This window comes from Aythya fuligula, chromosome 1, assembly GCF_009819795.1.
Source record: "Aythya fuligula isolate bAytFul2 chromosome 1, bAytFul2.pri, whole genome shotgun sequence".
In the NCBI taxonomy this organism is placed as follows: domain Eukaryota; kingdom Metazoa; phylum Chordata; class Aves; order Anseriformes; family Anatidae; genus Aythya; species Aythya fuligula.
This window is the reverse complement of record NC_045559.1, coordinates 112,825,945-112,842,979: the sequence shown is the minus strand read 5'-3', so window position 1 is coordinate 112,842,979 and position 17,035 is coordinate 112,825,945. Positions and strand designations below refer to the sequence as shown.

The 17,035-nt window shown below is 38.6% G+C and overlaps 1 protein-coding gene across 1 annotated transcript in view; it reads left to right on the top strand.

Annotated features, from left to right (window-relative positions):
• The window catches only part of KCNJ6 (potassium inwardly rectifying channel subfamily J member 6), a 161,946-nt gene that overhangs the window by 75,112 nt on the left and 69,799 nt on the right, over nt 1–17,035 (top strand). The gene's annotated exons all lie outside the window — the stretch shown is intronic.

Below are 17,035 nucleotides of genomic sequence, written 5' to 3'. Positions count from 1 at the left end.
AAGGGTGGCCATGAAATGCAAATATATTTGAACTCTAAAATGCAGTCCCAGATATACCAAAGAACTTGATGATTTCTCTAAAGTGGACATAAAATACAGCATATGCTCTTGCTTTTTACTGGTAATAGTATCAATATATGCTATTTTATTTTATTTCTGTACTCTGAACTGTTGAATTAAATGCATCTTGTACCTGTTGTTACCAGGAAATGTAATACATGTATGCATACGAATAAATAGATGCAGGTATAGATATACATGGATAGATATGCATGAACGCCTCTCCACCTTACCCCCCACCCCCAGTTACTTAGCATAGAGCTAGAAACAGAAACCAAATGACTGTAACTTGCTCCCTCCAAAAGAATATCCAGGGAGAGCCCTGCACTCCCAAATTCCTTATGCAAGAGATGTTAAGAAAACTTCAGATCCCTGGGAGACTTATCTAATTGTTATTCCTGAAGCACTGAGAATGATTCAGCCAGTCAGAAAAAAGTCCTTAGAAACAAAATGCAACTATCATGTTTTGTTTTTTCTTCATAGTCTTTGTGACACTTCTCAGTACTTTGCCTGCTGTTTCAGAGAAATTAAAAAACGCTGTGCCATCTGATCAAGAGTGTTCTTTCTTCCTTTGTCCACCTTCCAAAACACAATTACTCTTCTGGGGAGGTAGATTATCCTCATCTATTTGAGTGTCATATGATACTCATATGCAGATCAGTAACTCACTCACAGGGGTTTTTAGTGTCTTGTTTTCATAACTATCACTGAAATCCTTTCTAAGCCTGCCACATCAAAATACACCATCTTTCATTAAATGTCATTTGGATTGTGTCATCAAGAAGGCACTTCTATTAATTTGCATTTTTTAGTTAAAGCATACATGCACATGTATTCGTTCTTCCTTATGCTTGTGTTCTTTATGGTCTTGCGGCAATAGCTTGGTCTGAAAGCTTCTCAGACTCTCTACCAAATTCTACAGTGGCAGCACTGGAGCCCAGACGAAGGAATTGCTTCATGAAATGAGCTAACTCTCACTCAACATGATACAAGAGCCAACAAATGAGAATTGAATCTCTAGTCTCTTAGGTCTATCATTCCTTTACTAGAATCAATTCTACTCACGTTCCTGTCTCCATAAAATATGGACAAACAGAAAAATTTATTGTAGCACCATCAAGCACTGGAAATGTTGGAAAAGATACACATTTTTCTTATTAAGCAATTTAATTTAATCTTTTTCTTGCAGTAATGTAAGCTGTTTCCCTCTACCTGAAATAGTCCAGGAAACATTTTAGGAAACATCAGAATAATCAGTGACACCATCTAGCTCCCAATGCTGTCAGGAAGCTTTTCTTCTGGGGCTTCTGCATAAGTTAGTTTAGGTGTCCAATTTAAATTCACTGAACTAGGCAGCCTTGGAGGAGATCCTATGTCCCCAGCTTCCTCCAGAAAGAAGATGGGGAGATTGGTATCCTCTAAGATTGGTATCCTCTAATATAGCCTCTGTAAGCATAATTATTAAAAAAAAAAAAAAAAAAAAAGGAACAAACAAAACAAAAACATGCTTCAGATTGACTATTTGTGAAGGAATAAATGGATTTACAAAAGTAAAGAGAATTCATTTCATTCCTGTAATATCTGTCAGAAATTCTTTCTCATTGAAAACCTGTAGTAAAAGTGCAAGAGACAGCAATGTTTCAGATAATGTCCCAAGCAGGTCACCCACACAAGCAAGCAACCTGGGGGGTTTGAGAGTATGCATGTGTCCTCATGCACAGTACGGGTTAGTTGTAGGCTTGGGTTTGCTTCTGTCAACCTTACAAGTAAAAATAAAAGTTTTTAAAACCCACCTTCACCTTCCAAATCAAAAACCAGTGAATTCTGAAAAATGTGGACAAGTAAAAATAGTACCTATAGTTTACTCTTTACTAGGTGGGACTTTTAGAGGCATGTATACATGCTTTCATTGTCAAGTCATTTATTTTTATTGTCATTTATTGTGACAGAAAAAGGAGCTACAAGTAGGAAGACAACAAAAGAAAGAAGTCAAGTAGTTACATCTAATGCAACTAAGCTCCTTTACTAATTATTTAAAAATAAAATTAAAAAAAAAAAAAAAAAAAAAAAGAGTTGGCTTCTAAGGGCCTTAATAAGTTTTCAAAATATAGTTTGTTTTGATAGAATAACAGCACATGTGAGCTCCATTTGTCGGGATTTTCTCATTGTTAGAAACACTAAAAATGAGGAACACTAAGTAAACATCGAAACATGCCTAACAGAGAGGGTCTGTCATGCCATGGGACCCACAGCTTGTCTAGCAAGCCTCATGACCCTTTGAACTATATGTATACCTTACCTTCAATAAACTGTCTCTCAGCATCTGTTTGTTCAACTAATGATCATAAGGAAATAAGATTATGTTATTCTAGGAATTGCAATATTTTAAAGATAGTGGCCCAGCTCAGTAAGTCTTCCTGCTTGGAGTTTGTATCTAAGCAGAGAATACCATGGCATATTGCTGTTTTCCTCCTCCACCAATGGACTTCCATGCATTGCTCTCCTGACTTAGAAGGCAGCTTCCTTCTTGATTCTATATTAGGCTTTTTGTCTTTATGAATGTGATCAAAAGATTTTGATCAGCAACGAGAAAAGGGTCAATGAAGGACTTGCAGACACATCAGCAACTAGTTAGCAGAATCACTGACTTCTACCATCCTTGCGGTTGACTGTAGACTGTGAAGGGAAAGCCTGTGAGGGAAGTCCCACCTGTTGTAGGAAGCTTATAGAGAAAGAAATATAGTAGTGGAACTAAAAGAGCCTGTGGATTGTGTAGTGAACTCAGCTGACAAGATCTTCACAACGTGTCATATTCTAGTGGTGCCGAATATGGATTTTAATAGAAAAACAACCTTTAAAAAAACTCTGAAAAAATACCTCTGTTAAAAGTCTCTTGGTTACTTATAATGTTTTAAAGTTTTGCAGTGCATCACATATGTACCAAAGTGAGATAAGAAGTATTTCTATTCCTGTTCATATATAACATCACCCTCCACATAACAGAAAAGTCTTATGAAGAAAGCTTGGTGGTGAGAACTCACCTTAATAATGCAGAGGGAGATGTACCAATTGTTAAGACTCCAACACCATGAAACATCCATGTGTTTCACTTTCCTTGTAGTCTTTTTCTGAAGAGACCTTTAAAAAGGCTTTTAGGAGTTTTGCAGCCTGCTGGCTGAACCCGTCATTATTCATTAGAATCGGATTCTTTCATGTGAAAACACTTCAGAACTTCTTTATTGCTCTAACTACTTCAGGGAGGAGAACAAAGTGTGACATTCTTTGGGTGACATACATTGCATCAGGACATAACTGTCTTGCTGTGTATAGCTATGGAGTCATTTTTAATAATACAGTTTGCATTACAGCTTGATGCAGAATTCTCAGTGTTAAGGGAGAAGACATAAAAGTGACACAACATCAGTTCCTTAAATTATTTTCTCTCTTAATAAGGAAGAGTATTTTGTGACTATCACCGTATTCCTGTTACATTGGGATTTCAGAAAAGAGTCCCTTCCTCTGTGTTTGTCACCCAGCCACTTTATACTAAGTACGTTGCTTGCACATATGGTGCATATTTAAAAAGTGAAAAGTTAAGTACCTGATTTCTGTGCACATGAGCTTAGTCTGGAGTCCATATGATATCTGGTAAGTAGACAGACAGAACATTAGTTGCAGCAAACTATTTCCTTTAGTGTCCAAGCCTGAAGGAAGGCTTACTCAATGAGGCAAACAAAAGGGCCAGGCAAAAGATTAAGGTGTTGATTTATAAGCTACTTCAGCTGTTTGGGAACTGATATTTTGTTCAAGGCATATCTAACATCACCAGTAGGAAATGCAATGGCCCTGATCCTGTGCCATTAGCCATGCTCTCAGGCAGGAGCTACCTTGATTCTGATAGACCTTTGCTTCCCTACACTGATCTCTAATGAAGGATTGAAGCTGAGACCATCCCCTACAGCTTCACAATATTTATTATGAGAAGGTAAGCACCCTCTTTCAGATTCTCCAAGTTTAATAGTATCTAGAAGAGGATTCTTTAGCTTGGAGAAGATGAGTGGCCCATCCTTTGGGGCCAAAGTATGGCAGCTTGCTCAGAGTCTCAAACATCACTCAGAAAACAATGAAGAAAACCAAGATATAAAGCTAGGAGAATGTAATTGTTTTTGCCAGACAAGTGAAAATGTAAAAGCGATTGTCCAATGTGTGATGCCAGACACTTATTTGGCCTACCAGAATTCTGCAAGAATATCCTGGTCATGCAAATTCCTGCTCTGGTGTCTGAGAGAAAGCTGTGGGAATATGGACATTTACAGTCTCTAGAACCAAAGATATGCTTGACCATCTCAGAGCAGTTCTTTTGGACAGATGCTTCCCCATTTCAAATTAAATGTTACAGCTGTGAGAGATGCAGAGGGAAGACTGACATCTGTTTCCAAGGCTTTTTTTTTTTTCTTTTACATTTACTCACATGTATCCATTCATATCCATCCTATAATTTCTCTGTCCCAAGTAAGGGGACCACTGAAGAGCAGAAAGGAACAATTAAGACCAAGAGTTATAGCCCCGGGCTCTGGGCTCCAGAGAACGGACAGAAGATCTCTTAAAGAACTATTCCCTCTTTTGCAATCCTTAGACCCATTACTGGAGAGGAAGTAAGGTCTGACCCCAGGCTGTAAGCGTGCATGTGAAATCAATCCAAACTGGTATGTGCTCTGTCATCACCTATGCAATACTCTCTTATGCAGATTTTGTCTTCTTGAAGAAAGAAACCTTTCTTTTCCCTGAGGGAAAAGAGTCTAAAGTGTTTGATACAATGAAAGGGCTTCCATTTCATCTGTTTCAGGATTACTAGTTCATTGAGACAGTAAATGACTTAAAATTATAACTTACAGAAAATAACTTACCAAAAAAAAAAAAAATGTTTAACTCTGAGAGTGCTAAGTGCTGACCTGGGAGAAAATCAATCATTTAGCTCTTGCATGCTGTTGTCTTGTTGGTTCCAAGCTCTGCCCTATAAACAGGAAACTTAGTGCAGTTGCCTTTGAAATTAAACAGCTATATCAGATTTAGCAGTCTGGAACTACAAGAAAGCGTCAGTCAAATAGCTTAAATTTTTCACATTCTGCACTTGCTCCCTTCTTTCTCCTTCCTCATTTTCCTCCAAATGATGAAAAGCTCTGCTGCAGTTTGTGTCATGGAGTATCAAGCAAATTTTCTTATGTTCTGCAGGTATCAGTCATAATCCCATACATCTGAGCAACTTAGAAATGACTGTTACAATGTGATCTAAGCTGCCCCAGAGAAATAGATCATTAGGTGCAACAAAACACATTTTTGACAATGATAGTCACGAAAGTATTAAAAAGAGCAAAGAGAGCTTTTTCTAAATCTGCAGCTAGTCCCCTAGGCCTGGTAAATTTCTCCCTTCTGCTCTATGTATCCATCCGTCTTGACCAGCCAATAAGTTCAACCAGAGCAGGCCAGCCTTGCTGCACATCACATCTTCAGCTCCTTTCATTTGACAGTCAGAGGAAGTCAAATGTGCCCTAGGAGTACATGCAAGCAATAAACTTCACAGGAAAATATGGTACAACAGAGTCTCTCTCTTGTGCTACTAGTACACACATAAAATTTTTGTTCTCATTATTCCTTACAGACATGGTTCTCTCAATTGTTAACCAAAATATATATTTCAACAGTTGTCATTGTGGATGAGAAACTGATAAGTTCCGTCAAGATAAAAAATTCTCAAGCCAACTACAGAACAAAATTCTTGCAAAAATATTTCTGTCCTCAGAAAAAAGTAAAACTAATATGTAAATTCCTATGTGATCCACCAAGAAGATGATGAACTGTCAAAATAACACAAAACAAAATCTTATTAAAGAAATAGGAGCTATCAGTGACAACTTCTCATTGGCAACAGAATCGTCAAGCGAACAGAGCAATATTCCTGCCAGGCACAATATGGCAGAAGAGGCGTCAGAAAACTTTCTAAGGAAATCAAATGATATTTGACATACAGAAAGTGTGAGACCCATAGTGATGCTTCACTCTTACCCGGCACAGTCTTCCTTAACATAGTTCTTTCCACAAAACTGGGTCCCTATGAAGTCCTCTAAAGGAACAGAAACCAACAGCGTCCGTCCCATACCCATATGGACTAAGCCTGTAATTAAACTCGTATTGCAGGACAATTCTGCACAAACCTTCAAATTACATCTGATAGTATGAAAGATATGTTCTCTTCCTTCAAATGGTGCTTGTATCTTCTGTTAACATGTAATGGCAAGTTACCTTCTGCTACAATGGTGAATGTACTTCAAAACTAGAAAATTACCAAATACTGTTTTATCAGAAGTTGAAAGTATCAAAACCCCATTTCCTCACTAGCAGTGTATTTTTCAGTCTGAATCTTCTGACCACCACCTCCTTCATCTTTCCCAATTCCTTGGACAGTCTTCCATCTGGGTACCATAAAAACCTGCAGGCAACCAATGAGGTAATCAATTCAGTTTTATTTCCTCTTGCACTACTACAGACTTCTGCCAACATGAAGCTGCCTAGGTCTTGCCTTCCCCCTTCTCCTATTTTACCGCAGGGTAGTTCCAGAAGGGAAAGGTCCCTGCAGGGCACTCTGCAGTACACTTTGCTCTATGTGTGGTAAGTAATATTTGTGCTATGCATTATTTGAGTTAAGTGAAAGAAAAGGGAGAGAAAAAGCTACACCCCACTCCATATTCAGTAATGTAAGTGACCTTAAACAACCTGTTCATGAAAAGACTCATGATGTTTTAAGCTGTAGCTTCCCTGGAAAAAGAGGATGCAGCCTCTTTTTTGTTTGTTTGTTTCCTTTGTAAAATAGGGAATAGATACTTTTCCCAAGAAAAGCAAATCACTATACATCTTGGCATTCTAGATTACTACAATTTCATTTTCATTTTCTGCCACACATTTTTTAATTTAGCCTGTTGGCAACCACAAAAGCAAATGAGGAGAATGCAAAGCTCTCACTAGTATGCCATCACGAGACCATGCTCCCTGAGTGACAGCACTGTGGGAAGCCTGAAAGTGCAAGAGCAGCCTAAATCCCTTAAACATTTTGAAAAGGTGCTATAATTGAATCTGCTTCATTAAAAAGGGCAACCATTAGAAGAGCAAAGCCACATTTATGAAGCCTTGGGCATTTTCTTACATTGATTAAATACTGTTTAATGTCTGAAAATGACAGGGGAAAAAATCAGGAAAGCCCAAAGGAGTGAAGAGAGTCAGCATGGCAAATAAATCTGCAGTGATTCTTGCTCAGAAAACAGAGTTATTTTTATAGGAAAATGACAAGGAGCAATATGCAGACCCATTAGGAAAATTCTAGCATCTGTCTATTCATCCTAATTAAAAGTATTAAATGCATTCAGCACATGTAACAATAGCTTATTATCATCATCTCTCCCATTTCTGTAAGAGAAAAGAAAACTCACTTCTTATGGCAATTTGTATTCTAACTCAATGTCCCATCACATGAAATTTTTCACTTCATCCTTCTTCACATGGTCCCTGCATATTTGCCATATTTACATATTAACACACCTTACACATCAAAAAATCATTTTCTTCCTTCAGAATAATTCCTATCAGACAAAAGCAATTAATGCATAAGTAAAAAGAATGAAATGCAAAGCTAATGGCAAACTTACCTGTTAATCTGGTATCTTTGTTTTTGTTAGGTATCTTGAGGATAAATGCAGTGTGACTACTCATTTAAATATTCTTTGTGGGTATATCTTTGAAAATTTGGATTCCGGCTTTTGCACATTGTCTAGATTGAACTCATTATTGTTTAGAACAATTTTTAGAATGTTAATCCTGCTCTGAATAAACTGAATAATAAAACACCCCCGCAAGTGTTGTTAAGAAAGTCAGCTGCACTGACAGTACTCTTCCTCTCTGAAGAAGACCTCATTGCATTTCCAGAAGGCCTGGTTACGGGAATCCACTCTCAGCTACTCCCTATCAGAAGGCAGTTCAAAGGATCATGAAGGAAACGTTGGGATCAGTTAATTTAGGAGTGCAGTAAAGACATGGAAATTGGATTTTCCACTCTAACTTGGTGATTTATTCATAATTTGAAACAGCTGAGTTGTAAAATCTATGAAGCTATCAGAAAAGATAATAGTTACTAGCATTAAGGAGTGAGAAAATGTGACATAGCTATTTGCCCAGGGGCAAGTAAATATTGGGGGTTCCTGTCCTAAACTTTAATGTAGCAGCCAGGCAAATACAGAGAGTTGTGGACTTCAGACAAAACATTTTACTGGATGTGGCAGGGAGGAAAGAAGAGAAATTAGGAAATGTGCTTATTCAGAAAAACTTCATATTCCCACTCCTTGAGTATATACATTATGGAAGAACATTTAATTACTCAACAATACTATTTCTTCTTTCTATGGGTCCTGTCTAATTCAGTGCACAGATATGTATAATGTAAACTTGACTGGAAGATATTCAGTATTTTGTTTTACCCTTGTTGTTAATGTGGCTTTACGCTGTCTCTTGCAAACCCACAGCTCAGCAAACAGAATTACCGACTTTCTCATGGGTTTTGCTATAATGCCACAGTAAGACAAAAGAAAACTGACAGAAATTTGCACTATGTTGCAGAGGCTGACCTTAGTAATAGACTGTGTGGAATAATGGATAATTGAGCCAGGCTTGAAAGCATGGCAGAAAAAAAGAGAAATGGCAGTAGATAATTACTTTATATTATTAAAGAATATATCTCTTTCTTGGTTAACACCCAGGCCCAATTAATGGCTCAATTATATTCTGAAATAATTGGTTACGTTACACTAAAACCATGTATTTTTTGTATCCTCTTTCCTTCTCTCACTAAATATATTTTTTCTCCCTATGTCAAGAATAAGTTGGGCAATTATCCTGCAACCCTTTTTGTTCATGTTGGCCCCTGCATCCATGTCAACCTGAATTCACCAAGTCATGAGAGAGTGCAAGGCAAGGAGATCATGCTATCTAGGCAGGGTACATTATAAAATCAAAGCTCTTTAGTGTCTAAAGCTGTTAGTCATACATAGCTTTAGACACCTACCTGAGGAGGCTGCATTAGAAGAAACATGGTCATCTTCTGCAGAGAAAGGAAAGGAGACAATACAATAAAAGATTATCCAGTCATATAGGCCATATCATCCCTGGATGGTACTGAACTCTCTCCTTTGACCATGCGAGGGGCCTGTGAACAGTAAAATCTAAAATTAAGTGTTTTAGCTGTGGTATCCATATTTAGGCAAGATCCAGGCAAGCAGTAGTCTAGAAAATACTGAGGATGTATACTGAATCCTTCACTCTGTAACTAGATATACATATTTTGAAAAGCACTTCTGCACTGTAAATGATAACAGTATGAAATCATGTTCCAAACCAAGTCAGAGTGTGCTTGGCCATGGCTGTACTCTGCATATCCCGATCCTTCAGCTAGCTTGCATTATCTTCATATTAAAAGTATATCACGTAAAACATCAGGATGCCATATGCCATCAGATACCAATATATGAGGAAAACTACATACCAAAACCACAACAAAATGTAGATATTTCCTCTTTGATCAAGCCTGGTGAAGGAATGGTGGAGGAATAAGACTAGACTAAAGCTTGAATAACTGCAGCTCTCCTGCTAAAAGCAAGAGTCAAAGCACATGAAGAGCATGCAGAAGTCACCCTGTCTCACCTTAAGATAATTCTCACAGACTGGTTTCTTGTATCTTACAAACCCATCCAGGGTCTTGCTTCCACTGTAGCATTTTTAGGCTGAGGACTGGTAACAAAGACAGCAAAGAAAAGAACAGAGTGAAGAGGCTTCATGTGACTCACCACATGAGTAAAATTAAAAAAAAAAAAAAAATCAGAGACACCCACCTCTTGACATTAAAGGAAACTCTCCAACAAACCTGGAAAAGGCAAAACAAACAAAGAGTTGCCACAAAAAAAAAAAAAAAAAAAAAAAAAAAAAAAAAAAAAAAAAAAAAAAGGAGAATTGTGTAGTTGTACAGATCTGTATCATTCAGGCACTGGTAGGGGCTGGGGCAATTCAGTGGTGCCAAGGCGGCAAGGTGGGGATCTTGCTGTACAACAAGGCCATCTTGAAAACACATGTGCTGAACAGCTCTGCTGTTCTTACCATCTTCAATAAGCCCATACCTTTATGTCAACAAGGAATATAAGCTCTTCTCTGCTGGAAGGTGATTTTTTTCCAACTTCCTCTACTGTTTTTAAGGCCAGAAGAGACCAAAAGCTCTATATAACACCTGTAAGAAAATTTCATCCAGTTACCCTTTTAGAGAGGTTATTAATTTGCTAATGTATTCCTCCTACACTCCATTTCCCAACTAAAAAATAACTCTTCTGCCTAAATGCATATTTGTTTGTTTGTTTTTGTCCCCAATTATATGAGTTGATCTATTAGGATATAATTTCCTTCTGCAGACAATGTGGAGTCACCTTACATCCCATGTGGGAGTAACCTAAGGAACAATTTCCCACCCTGTTAAAAAAAAAAAAAAAAAAAAAAAGTAACTTCTTTCTTGTTCAGATTTCTTTTATGGCTCACAGGCTTGCCAGTCCCGTAATTTCTTCCTGTTTCCTGATTCTGATTTCTATGCAAGCCCAGAAGAAAGTTGCCACTATTAAGAACAAAGAAGAAATACATCTGAGTACTATCTCAGAATGAAGGAGACACAAAAAAGCAACAAAACCCCAGAATAGAAAGCCAGCTTTTTTGCTGAACTGTTTCTTTTTGTACCCACGTATACTGTAGCTCCTAAATTGCCCATGCATCTCATCCTTCCTTGCACCTGTCTCAGCTTTCAAACCCAGCACTTCACGCAAAAGATATGCCTAACAGCATATTTGTAAGTGCTGAGAGATAAGGAGAAAAGCTGCCTCTAATGTCAGACTCGGAGGCAGGGTGTCTGCAGACTGCATTTTCCCCTATAGGAACCATTCATTGCTTGGCATGCAGTCTTCGTCATCATCACCACACGCTCCTTACCACTGTCCTTGTAAAGCAGTTCAGACAGAGGGCAATGAGCCATCTCCAGAGGGAAGGGAGGGGGATTGTGTGCAATATCTGTCTAAGGAAACAAATGGGCAGGATGTGGAATAGATGTGGAATAGATCCCAAGAGAATCCTAATCAAGTCTGCATCAAACAAGCCCTCCATATGCTGAAGGAGCATAACACTAAACTCCGTTTGAAGTTAGAAACAGTGCAGTTCTTTTCTGTTAACGCACAAGTAATAGTGCTACATCTTAGAGTGAGTTCTGCTGTTTTTTGTTTTCCCACCACATTGCAATATTTGAAGTACTTCTTAAAAATACCAAAAGTGGGCAAATTAGATTCATGTGTTTCTGTTTCAAATATTTATATGTTTTTACAAAAGTGGGGGGAGGACTGCTGGGATGTACATATAGATGCAAATAAATATCTGGGAACTGATCAAACCATTTAATGTAGGAAAAATTTAGCAATCAAAGAATACGTATGCAGATCTGAACACAAAAGAAGAGAAGAATGTATGTTTTGTTAGAAAAGAGGTGGGGGAAGGTGAGCAGACAGCCAGGAAGTGAAGGATGGAGTTGTGTTATTCAGCAAACAGTTCTCCACGTCAAAGGGAAATCTGTGTGTTAGGTCATACAGTTGGCACATGGAGGAAAACAAGAACAACAAAACCCTTAAAAGGTAGTCAGCACAAGCTTTTGGAAGGGGTTTTCACTCCTCACCATCATACCGTACTGTACAGCATGCCGGTCCTATATACTGCAATGTTGCTGGGGCAGAGCAACCCTCCATCTCTGACTCAACAAGTGGTGTCCTGGCCCTGCCAACCACATAGCCCAAATCTTGCTGGAGCAGAGCCCCAGCCCTCTCCCAGAATGTGTAAATCAAGCTAAAAGCCATGAGAACTGCATCTGCACTAGAAAGATCTGCTGAGCAAATGTCTTGGTTTGCAGCTGTTGACCTGCTTCCTGATGGGAAAATGTTTTTCTGGTAGCTATCTGTTACCTGCAGGCTTGTATAGCTGGAGAAGGAGGTGGTATTCAGGGGAAAACAAGTTAAGTGTAGCCAGTTTACATTAACTGTGTGCATGGATGCATGTAATCTGTGACATGTGACTCCCATTGTGGAAACTGTGTATTGCAGCCCAGGCCAAAGCAAAGAGAGGGATCTTTATAGTAATACAGCATTTTATAGTAATCAGGATACCAGTGTTGAAAAAAATACAGGCATCATCAAGAGACTGAGTTGACACCTTAGCCAAGAAGACTCAGAGCAGCTGGTGAAAGAGAGTTAATTTTTATCACAACCCAAAACTCCCCTCATATGAATAAGCAAGAAACGTTTAGACTACACCCCAAAGAGATACCTAGCAAGCAATGTCCAACATTCAGCTCTGGAGACTTGCTCTTCACAACTGTCCTTGCTGAAATTAAAGACAGAGCATTCAAGATGCTTTCAGTCTATTGTGTTTTTGAGTGGCTAATACCTGGAGGCTGTCATCATGGAAGATGTGAAGTTTTACTTTAATTCTCTTTGTAGTCTTGGCACTGCTCAGCAGTAGAAATCTGAGCAATTTGTGAAAAGTTTTTCATGGGAGGTTCTTCTGGTATACAGATGTTATGTCTTCTGCTGAAGTGAGGTACATAAGGATCTGGTCATCTGTGATAAAAGGCAAATTCTTCTCATCCATTTCCCAAATACAGACTGGAGTCCAACAGAATCAAGCTACTTTTTCAAACAATGTAATATCCCTTCTCAATAAAACAAAGTACATATTTCATGATAGCATCTGGCAGATGCAGAATTAAAAATGACTACCTCCTTTTTGCTAGAAACCTTGTTTATGCCATGAATTGAATTGTTTCTTCAGCTTATTTGAAGACAAGGTGGTGTCCTTATCATGTTTCCCTTGGGATACTCAAAGTATCCCTCTTACAGGCAAATTTTTATTTAAAACTAGTACTGGTAGATTTTGAAGGCAAATCCTACAGAAATCCTTACTATGTAAATAGTCTTCCATATACTCTCCATATAAACAATGAAAACATGGAAAAAATCTTTATCATAAACAAAAATATCAAAAGGCTTATGCAGAAAATGAAGGTGTATACCAGCTAGTACCTAAAAAGAGAGACAGATTTCCTATTGGATGTCTATTTTTTTAAATTGTGCTAAAAAAGCACTTTCAGCACAGCAACCTACTGCACAACAAAGGCAGCAAATCTGACAGTGCAGGAACTTACACTCACTTTAGTGGGAAAAAGCGGGTGTTTCAGCAAAATTCTGGTCCCAGTGTGAGTTAAAATTCAATTGAAATAGCTTCTGATTGTCTGGCATGGGCTTTAATGGCTCTGTTATCATTTTACTCTTTGACATTCTATTATGACTATAGACTTTTTCTCCAGCTTTATTATTTGATGCAATTATGCTGATGGCCCACAAGGAATTTTGATCTAGACAACTTTAACAATCAGGAAAAAAAAAAAAAAAAGAAAAAAAAAGCGGCTTTAGCAAAAGCATATGTAGTTATTATTTAAATTACAAGCATGGAGCGTTCTCCTCACTTGAAATCTTATTTTTGTCTTCCCACAGTACTTCTAGCAGCATGCCTTGCATCAGATCTCCAGCTATTATACATCAACAAGGCTCTAGTGAAGACAGTATCTACCAGCCAGAGATTCATTCCTTATGCTATTTTTTTCTCAGACCTCTTGAGAACAACAGATTTTAACCCATACTTACCTCAGCTTAACACACATTCTAACACTGACAGTGAGTTACTTACATCATTAACTTAGGCCCAATGATTTAAAGGTCTGTGTGGTACAGTCGCAATTTCACAGTGATACAGGGGTTTTTGTTCATTGCACCACACTCTAAGTATTGTGACGAGAAGGCATCTAATGCAGCACAAAAACTAAGCCTGCTCTAGGGGAACCCACACATGGTAGCTGACGTGGTTGGTATTTCCAAGTATGGAAAATATCCTCAGCCACATAGGTATCACAGCTGTGGCCCTCTTGGCCCCAGCAGCAGGGCAGGGCACCTCTAACACTCCATCAGGTGGTGGTACCTGTACTACCTTATCTGCACTTTCAGTGATAAGGACAGCCATGAGTTTGCTCTCAGTGGTATCCAAGTGTGGAAGCAAATGTCCTGTAATTATATTCTTACCATGTCCCTGCCCTCACTTCTCCTAGGGGGACATCCACTTGCAGTGGTTCAGTGCCTTCTCTTGGATCAATTTCCTCCCTCTCAGCTATCTTTCTGGAGCTCCCTGTTCCCCCAGCAGTCTGCAAATCCTCTTGCAGCAGGAGAGCTCTCAGAGCTGCTTTGTGCCAGTGGTTACAGAGAGGTAGGCAACACAAAACTCCAGCAATGTCATTATAGCCCTTTCATTTGCCAAAAGCGCTCCAGCTGTGCTATGAACTACCAGTGTGCACAAGAGAGATTTCCCCTAAAAAGCATTCTATGGCTAGAAGACCTAAAACTTTAAAATATCTGTCTTGCAATGTGGCATGATAAAAGTTAATTTTTGGTTTTCAAAAGGCTTTGCTGAGGCATCTGTTGGAAACCCTGACAGATTAGGATGCAGACTGGTTTTGCTAGAAAGGAAGAAGATATGTTCTTTTATTTGGATTCCTTTTAGAAAGCCCTAAGATTGGAACTTCAGGTAGCAATAAAACCTTTTCTTAATTTTTCTACTCTTATGACTCTCAGAATAGTTTCTTTTTGTTGTCCTGCTTTCTTTCTGGGCATTTTTTTCTTGTGTGTTCCTGTAAGCCTGTTACTAAGAGTCTAAATGACTGTTACTCATGATTACAGGGATTGTACAGATTTGATCAGAGCTTGAGTCTACCAGAAATTTGAAATTCTGCATAAAGCACCCAGGATGTTTCTGAGGCTTTGGTGAATTACCAAAACTACATTGAACCCCTCCACCTTTCTTCACGGTTCTCTAGAATACAAAAACACATACATTTTTCCAGGTTCCAGAAAACACTTATGTGCAAAATTGTACCTACATGTACTTCTCAGTAGAGAAGCCAAAAATTGAGAATCTCTTTCACCAGCTGCAGAATTTCTATGCTTTGTCTTAATCAGAAGAGGAATCTCATTTAGGAGTCTTATTTGTACCTGAAGTATGAGACTGGAAGACAAGCGTCAGGACTATTCTGGTTGTATGGTTACTGTTGTCCTGATTAATATTACATCTTTTTAATTCCTTCTATAAATTGCCACTGAATGAACTGAAATAACCTTTAGGTCAGTCTTTACTGTGAAGTCGTGGAGGGTCTTTATTTAGTTTTTCAAACAGTGTTTACCATAGAGTCATAGAATCATTATGGTTGGAAAAGGCCTTCAAGATCATCTGGTCTAACCACACTCCTACCACCAATAGCACCACTAAACCATGTCTCTAATACCACGTCCAACCTTTCCTTAAACACCCCCAGGGACAGTGACTCCACCATCTCCCTGGATGGCTGGTGAAGTTTTGCCATGGAACATTGCAAAGAAGCATCCAAAGGAAATTAAAATAAATGTGAAAGATAGATCCAGTTTTTACCCTAGGCAACTGGAGTCACAGTCAGAATTGGAATAATCAGAATTAACATGAGTTTGAAATAGAAGCACACTTTACATGTACTTACTTGTTCTTCTCTGAACTAGGAAATTTTTGGTTAAAGAGCTGGGGGAGGGAAGAGTTTAGCATGTTCTCCATGAGCCCTGTGGAGTGCAGACAGAATCACAGTTGTATCACCATATGTTAATGCATTTACTGAATACTGCATTTTAATAATTTTCTGTTGCAGTGAGTGAAAATCTCATTTGGCTGTGATTTGCATTGTGCCGACATTAGATATTATTCTGTGTTAGATGAAAATCAATGCTGTCACTGAAGTATCCTTTCCTTTCATTACTCTAAATAGTATTTCATCCTAATACATTGAATCATTGCAGTACAAGCAATAAAAATCAGCAACTACTACTGTTTTATTTTAGGCTACAAACAACCCTTAAATCATCCCCTCTTCACTGAAGGTTAGGACCAAGCAGAACAAATATGGAGAGGCTTTATTTAGCACAACTGCTATTTTTTCCCTAGAAGCAAACAAAAGGGACTATTTTTGGATGGAGAAAGGTGAAAAGCATGAGGAGAGATGGACAAGATAGCACAGCGCAATGAGATCATGCCTGTTTGGGTAACAGTCAAAGAGAACAGGTCAATCCATCCGAATGTTGTCATCAGGGGTGGAGTGACAGGTGCCAGCAGGTCCTGGAGTGAATGCATTGAAAGAGCAGATGTGACCAAGGTGAAGTAGTAGTGCTGCATTTTATAATACCATACACCAGCTATGAGAGAAAAGAGACTGATCTGTACTTTCCATGTCACCCAAAAACATTGAACTTGAAATTTTAGATCATGCCTAATGTATGGCACATACCATAGCTGTCTAGGTAGTCTCAGCAGCAAATGAGATTGACAAACTTATCTGTTGACCAATAAACTTCCTGGATTTTAAAAAGCTCTTAGTCTTTGCTAAGGCAACTATCTTGTGTCCACCTAACAGACTGTGACCAGCCACATGCCCTGGGGAAAGCATATTATCAGATCAGTCTGCTCCATGGATCAAAGAGGAACAGATGTGCCCTCACTGGGCCAAGAATACTGAACGATTGATTCACAGATCAAAGACGACTCCGTGCTTAATAGTCACATTAGTGCATTCCTATATCAGAAGTAACCCAGAAAACCTCAACACCCTGACTGATTAGCCTGCTCATCCCAGAAAAATACATTCTTTACTCCCTGATCCCCAGCAGTTAGTTTAGTTGTGATGTAGGGCACAACATCTGGCAGTTCCTGGATAGAAGAAGCTGTTCTAGACACAGCTTCATCT